Source organism: Camelina sativa, chromosome 10 (genome assembly GCF_000633955.1).
Source record: "Camelina sativa cultivar DH55 chromosome 10, Cs, whole genome shotgun sequence".
In the NCBI taxonomy this organism is placed as follows: Eukaryota; Viridiplantae; Streptophyta; class Magnoliopsida; order Brassicales; family Brassicaceae; genus Camelina; species Camelina sativa.
This window is the reverse complement of record NC_025694.1, coordinates 1,827,374-1,835,936: the sequence shown is the minus strand read 5'-3', so window position 1 is coordinate 1,835,936 and position 8,563 is coordinate 1,827,374.

The window sequence follows — 8,563 nt, the reverse complement described above, 5'->3', positions numbered from 1 at the left end:
AAAAAAAAAAAAAAAAAAAAAAAAGAGAAAAAAAATGTCCCAAAAGGAAACTCCAAAATGACGAAAAAGGACCTCTTCATTCTTCTTCACCTTTAATTTGAAAAAAAATCTATTCGAATCGTTTTTTTTTTATAACTTTTATAATAAATAAAAAAAGGTATAGTAGTACTATAATATATTTTCATCTCTACATCGTACCAAAATAAATATATAAAAAAAAGGAATTAACACAGAAATAGGAACAGTTTAAAATTTTAAAAATTAAACTTAGCAAGATTCTAATAAAAAATCAATAGTATCTATAATAAAGAAATAAATTAAGAAAGGTTACGATTATTCTCATTAATTAGAGAGACTTGTTGGCCTCCATGACTCGACTCCACGGAATAAATTAATCCAAGAAACAGTCGTGCTGCTGCAATCGTAACGGCCGGCACGGCGGCAGCTAATTTAATACAACTACTAATTTCATTTGCTCTTCGTATTTGTTTAAACTTTAAACACTAATTATTGAATTAAATTAGTTTTATATTATAATTAAAATGATGAAACCGATAATACAGCGACAGGTGTAGCCGGTAAGCCGGTGAAGACGCGCGAAACGAAAAGGAAAGGGTAAAGGTGGAAATAGATAAAACTCGTTGTTGTCACTTCTTCTTCTTCCCTCGTGTGGGTCCCGACCCTTGCACTATCTAATCTTCATTTTCTTTTTTCCCATATGAAATATTATGTTATTTTATAATAATATGTACTCTAACGTTAGAAATAGAATGCAAAATTTGAAAATTTATTTCACAGATCACAGAAAATCAGCTAGTTTTAATATATTATTACCATTATACTAATAAACTACAAAACTTGGATTATTCGGACTGGTCTAGTCATCTAGAATTTTTTATAGTCTAGATATAACAACAGTGTCGTTTAATGTAAGGCTATTTTATAATAATAATAATAATAATAAAATACGGACAAAAACAGAAAGAATAATAAAAGAGTTAATACAATTAATGTAGAAGAAAGTAAAATTGGGGTTCCCAAGAGGGAAACAAATGTAGTGTTGAAATTTGTAAGAGATAGATATATAAATGTTATTATTTAAAAAAAAAAAAACTGTAGGAGTTGCCTCTCTTTCCAATGACCTTATAACAAGTGTAACGCACTTTGATTAATTTTTTTTTTTGGGTTCAAATTATGGTCTCAGCATTATGCCATTATCTAATTGATACGTGTAGATGTGTAGTGCATACAATGAGATCCATAAGTAACGGAGTATATATTTGGTAGTATAGTTATGGATGTTATAAATCACCGATGGTTTTGTTTTACTACGTACTCCACTAGATTTATATGTGTATTAAACTGATAATTTATAAATTTCGCTAAAGGCCAAAAGTATAGTACATACTACTTATATCTTCGCCAATATTTACGAATTTGTTTTGATTATCGAAATACATTCTCTTTTTCCATCCATGATCGAAAGAGAGCTTAGTTAAACATATTTTAAGCTAGATCCTAGTAAACAAAGAACAAGTGAGAATCATTGGCATTTTGTAACATTGTTCTGAGTTCTGACAATTGCAATAATACTCTAGTCTGAATAAATGACTGTTGGTGCTGTAGTTTTCCTAAGATTTGAGCATATGAATATTAATCTAAATTTGGCACCATTTGAACAAATCATAACAATTTTTTTTTTTTTAAAGGGCCAGTAATGTCACGAATAAGACAGCCTAACCGTCCCTCCAGATCATATAGACCATAAAGAGTGTTCTCTTCTTTTTTCTCTTTTCTTCTCATCAAGACCATATTATACAATAGTATATTGCAATTTGCAAGTCGAGATTTATAATTTCATTACACTACAACTATAATAATCGTACGACACAATTATGGCGCATGTATACTAGCTAGTATATATTCCTTAGTATTACATTATCACCTTAATAAAATAGTTTTGGTGCCCACAATCGATAACGAGATTTTTTTCGTGGCATGCATGATTTGATCAATTTAATTGGTTGACAACTCATATGATTATTACTCTACGTTACCCTCTTAATTAAGTCGAAGTTGAAGTTTATGTGATAAGATAACTATATCTTTATTTCATAGATGGGTGGTTGGCTTCCTATATTAAGTTGTAGCATCAGTTATTGATTATGATAGTGAAAATTACCTGCACTACTACTGTTACGACAAAATTATTCATTTCGATGATACGAACGAATGCAAGCGTTAGTTAATAACAACACCAACCTTTTTTTTACAAGTAAAAACAATATTCAATGAGCTTTGCAATTTAATGTATCTTTCATTTTAGAATGACTCCATAGCAGTTATCACCATCTAAATTTAATCCGACTTATTAGTATATTTTTCATTTCAGATTTATCCAGATTTCAAATACAATGTATTTTACATGTTTGGGTGTACGCATGCTTGCTTATAAGTGCGTGCCTTGTAAAGCATGCATAAAATAAATAAATCCTAGACGATAAAAATTAATAAAAGACGAATACACACGTTGATTGATACGCTATATACACTCTATTATTCTATCATATAGTTTAAAAAATAAAATCTCTAATGAAACCATGATTTTATATTATGCTCCGAAGAACATAATGATGGCGTTGATAACCATGCTTGCCCTACTTACAAGATTCACTTATTCGTTCCATGATCAGTATCTAAGTTTAAAGTATACTGTATAAACCAATTCGCAGTTAATAACAACAACAGGTTTCAACATTTTTTTAATTTTTTCTTTTTGGATATTATCTCAAATAGACATATAGTTCAATAGAATTTATAGAATAACATCAATCTTGACCAATAAGCTAGGATTTGAATACCAATCTGTCGAGAATAATAGTACTAAACTTGTGTTCATAACTTAAGAGACACGCCTATATATCTGTCTCTGATCGTGTTAATAAAATTATGTTTTTAAAATATATGCGTTTTTATAAAGACCAAATACTAGGTTTATATATATATAAAAAACCCCCCATCTTTCATCTTTTCGTTTTTTAGTTTATATTTTGCGATCCATCATTTTTCATTTTTTATATAACTCGATTGGATTCCTTTGTTTTTTGTCCACAGTGCAGCCTACAGTTTAGATCAATCTGGATGTTAATTAGGACCACTTTTCTCTTTTTGCGTAATCTTTTCAATTTAATATATATAAATACATATAGGTACATGAAAAAGTTATGCTAAGGAAGATTAAATACTCCATTTTATTTCCTGTTCATATGTTCAGATGTTGAAACTCATGCATATAGAACAAAAATAGTTAAGAAAAAGGTCAAATAAAGCAAAAAGAAAATCAAAACCACACCAGATATGATTCTAAATGTTGGCCGCTTATTATATTACACAAAGAAAACCAACCAAAGAAAACCATCGTTTTTGATTTTCTTTAACCGGATAATTCAAAATATTTTTAAACCTTTTTTACTTGGGTAAATTGCACAGGATTGATGTTTTTTAACCACCATTTTGCAAAGTCAAATGGAGTTTCCACCTATTAGCCACAAGAATTTTTTGGACAGAAATGTCTCTACAGCAAATTTGATTTCTTTTATTACAATGTAACGATTGAACTGAGAAAAATAAATGTGTTAGATAATTAATGTTAGTTTACTATTATTCTTCTCTATTTTTTTGTTTTTTCATTTTTTCTCTCCATTCAATTTGATGACTATTTTTTATTTTTGTAATTATAATTATAAATATTTTTTTTCTATCTTTTAAGATCCAATTTCTAATTTGTTTTTTACATTAAATTATAATTTATGTTCTAACTTGTTTTTTAATATTATTCAAGATTAATACTTATCATTTACTCATGTGTACGTACACGGTAATAATTTTTTTGTTTATGTGTACGTACACGGTAATAATTTTTTTGTTTGCATGTACGTAAATAGTTAAGTAATTTGTATATTTACCTTTTAAAATATGTTTGCAGCAATGTATCTTTATAAAAATACAATCCAAAAATCCAAAAAAATTAGGTACAATTTAGAAGCGAACTTATTTTTTATCCTAGTTTACCTAGGGATGGGCATTCAAGATTTGACTCGGATTTGATTCGAACTTTTTCTTACATTCATGTAATTTAGATAGGATAATTTATTATATGTTTTGTTTTTATGACTATCCTGTTTTGTTTTGTTCAGGTAATGTTTATAGAAAAATACTTAGGTACGCTTGTATTCACCTCCTCCCCTATCAACCAATCAGAATCTTCTATCTAATAGTTCTTTAAAAATAAATCAAAATTAAATTAAAAAACAAAACAAATTAAGGAACAAATTATGTCACTACCATAAAACAGGTCATTTGCGACTCCTATAATAGTCGCTCATTAGTCGCAAATAAGGGTATTGCGACTACTTCGCGACTATTTCCGATGGTCACAAAAAAAAACGGTCGCAAAATATGTAGGTCGCAACAAGGTTGCTGATTTGCGACGGATTGCGGACTCCATGATATAGTCGTATATTAGAGACAAATATGTGACTAGAATTGGTAGTTGTACATTTTCGACTAAACCGCAACGAAGTCTACATAAGGACAATTTTGTGACTATATATAACAGTCGTATCCTTGCGACGGTTTTGGGAGTGTATGGGTTTAGTGACTGATTACGGACAACTTATTAGTCCCAAAAGGGTTGTGAAGTCTGTTTTATTGTAGTGGTAGTTGAGTCGCAAATTAGTCTTTTATTATTGCGACTAAGTTAAGACTCTCGTTATGTAGTCGCTAAGGAGTTCGTTTTTAGTAACTATTCTGATGTACGTACATCACATATATCAAACAAAATCAAATATATGTACATACCAATAATAAAATAAATAGATGTACATAACATCATATTTACTTATAGTGTACGTACACAACAACAATGACACAAATAAATCGGTGTACCAAATTTCTCTTTTCCAATATATGTACACAACACCAGTGAAACAAATAAATGTACGTTTGAGTACCGCCCTGAGCAATTCCACTTTGAGGAATACTCAGAACCACAAATGGCCAAAGGGGTCAGAGCAGCTCATGATCGCCTCAACAAGCTTCAGCGATGGGGGAAGGCAAGAGACAAGGCGCTCAGCAGTTTCACCAAGACCTTCACTAACTTCATGCGGAAGTTCAGCTGCTCGACATCCACTACCGCCATCCCTAGGTCTGTCCCCGAGGACACCAGACCCATGCAAGGTCGTGCTTCAGCGAGCCTCGAGTGAACTCACCAACGAACACCTTCTCCGGTCCATTCTCCAGCTCGACAATCTTCATATGTTCCCCCGCAACGGCGCCAAATTGATACTAGGGTTTTTGTGTGTCTATCCTAGCAGGTTCAATTAACCTTATGGTATGATGCTAGTCACTCAAGATGCAATCAAGATTTCACAGGTCAAGCCAATTTAAAGAGAGTGTTTTTGTCTAACAACCTAATGTGATGAAAATGCAAAACGGAAATGAGCTAAGGGACTAGAAACGAGAATGTATGATAGGAAGCGAAAATGAATGAAAACAGAAAATGAGTCTAAGCAAGAATTAGATAGCAAGATCAGAAACAGTTCAGGATGTAATAAAAATCAGAAAGAAAGAAGTCCTAAGGATGGGAGTAATTGATGTGGAGTATCCTAGTCTACAGAGTGTTTAACATGTCACAAGCAATCTATCCCAATGAACATCACGCTTAGCTAATACAATCTCTTGGCAAAAGCTACTCAAACTCAACCACTTCCATACCCAGTCCTCGCTAGAGAAACATGGTTGAGCAGGCATGACAAACAATTTCATTCACGTCAACAAACATCCTAGACAACTAATCTCTTAGGCTAGGAACGTAAGTCTCTGGCACTAGTTGGTCAAACATTTCATCAAACACCTTTTGGGTGTGGAAATGTCTCGAACCTAGTTCCAACTGATCAGAGAGAAACTAGCATTTATAACACTAGTCCAGAAGGGAATCATACAAATCAAAGCTTAAACACTCTACATCATATGATCCTCCACCTAGTCTATCCCATCCCCAAGAACTATAGCACTACTCAGATCCGGAAATCATCACCAAAAATGCAAACCCAGAAAACATAGAACAAAACATAGTAAGATTAATAGAAATGAGAAGAACAACTTTGTAGAAGAAATCCAATGCAAAAACTCAATAAAATCAAAGCTATCTGGAATACAAGATCGGAGTGCGGTTTTGGTGGCTAGGTAAAACCTTAAGAAAAAGCGAGATAAAAGATGTCATGTCTCGGCAAAGACTTAACAAAATGTATATATAGTAATCCAACATGGAAAACCCTAAAACTTAAAACGACAAGGTAAGGAGTCGGTTTTGGGAATTCCCTCAAGCGTGTGAGACCAAACGTCTTTCTTCGTGACATGTGTGATCGAGTCCGTGTGCGTCGAGTGGAATGCAATGTCATCGTAGCTCGACCTAGGTGACTCAAACGGCGATGGTGTTGGCTCGAACGACGTCGACTCGAATGGATCCAGTGGTGGCTCGAGTGGGTGACTCGAACGGTGCGACTCCGACGTCTCCTAAACACCTGAAATACTCCGAAATGCACGATGTATGCAAAGATGATGCAAGAACTACCTAAATATGCAAAGTGTACAAAAGAGACTAGAAATTTATGCAAAACAACTAGTTATCCTAACTAAGTGCATGACAAATACATGTTTAGCAAAGACAAAATATAGACATATCAACGTTGCATTGAAGATTTCATAATCTACATACACAACAACTATGAAGAAAGTTTTCTGAATCTTTTGAATTTTTTTAATAAAGTTTAGTCTGAAATAAGGTATAATCTATAAAACTTGAAATGGCAGTTTTACAGTTTGTAAATAAACCAACTTAGATGACTTTTTATTATTATTGTTATTCACATAAAAAGATATAATAAATAAATATTGATCATTACGAGATATATGTATATGTTTTTTACTAAAGAGTTAGTATGTTTGTGTGACAAAATTTAATTAACTAATCATCTCACTCTAATTTTATTCACATTTATTTGATCAACAAAAATAAAATAAAATAAATATAAATATATTTTCTTTTCTTTTTTATCTTTTCTTTTTTTTTTAATTTTTTTTTTACCTTTTAAATTAATTGAACAGTGCATCAGATGATTATTAGATGAATATTTTTAATTAACTGTAACAGTGCATCAGTTGGGTTACAAAACAGAACTAGAATTGACTAGTTACAACTTACAATGATATAGTTGTCTATTTTTAAGAGGTGGCTAATATGTGGAAGCTATCTTTCACTTTGTCAAACTGTTTGAGAAAATTTTTATTTGGAGTGTTTGGTGAAATTTTCTTTTTTTACTTTCACATTTATTTAGGTACTTTAAGTTGGAAAAAAAAAACTAACTCCAGTTGATATACTTACGAGAACACTAATCATTTAAGTGAGTTGGAACTTATAATGTACTCCCCAATTATACAATGATTGCCCTAACATTTAGAAGAAACACTAATTATGTTGGGGGCAATCATTTGAAAAGACTGTTTATGAGCATAATTAGTGTATACATTAGTTATAAACCAGCCCATTTATGAAATAAAAGGAGTTGGTGCATAATGATCACCATAGAAACAAGAGAAGCACATCAGTCCAATACGCTCGTGTTGCCATTGTTTAACAGAATTATAGCGATTGAAATGGAATCGAACCATATTTTTATTTCAAAATACATGAAACGTTGGAATAAAAAAGAAAAGAAAGAAAGGGGTCCTTGTGTTGGCCACTTTGGTTGGAATCACAGCACTCAATATTCATACGACCATTTTCTTAAGCTAATTATTACATTTTGATATTTGTCAGCTTAGGTGTTGACCACCAAAATTAAAAAGCGGCTTAGGTAATAAAATCATCGGTCCCTTTAATAATGTTGCTCTAAAATCAAAATCGTACGAAGAAATGACCTATTATGAACCACACTTATTCAAGTTAATCAGTTAGTGATTCAGATTGTCTAGAAATCAAAATGGCTCTTGTCATTGATTCAGCTAGCGACTACTTTGGAAATCAATTGTTGAGAGTTGAGACCTCAAGTTAGTGCACACTTAGATTTACAGCCCAAAAAACCCAAAGACAAACTACAAATTTGCATGTTTCACACGTGTGAAAATAACCTGTCCTTGTCAAAGTCAATCTAAAACTGTTTGGGTATTGGTACCCACTATGTTAGACTTTTGTAATGTAGTCTTTTATTCTCTTGAGGGGTTTTACCAAAACCTGGTTCAGATACCCAACTCAATGATACTTGCCCACAAGAGTTGCATCCATATTCATTCATTAGCAAAACTTGATCAAGTCTCTCTGCTCTAAATCTCAGATTATACAAGTCCAGAAGCAGCAAATTGTAAAAAGGGTAACAATGTATAATATACAACTATATACTTCCTTCGCAAATAGAGTCTTCATTTATATTTCCAAGGCTTTAGGAGAAGATGGTTTTGAAGCTACATTAATGGACAACCAATCCAACAAAGCCTTGTTTACAGC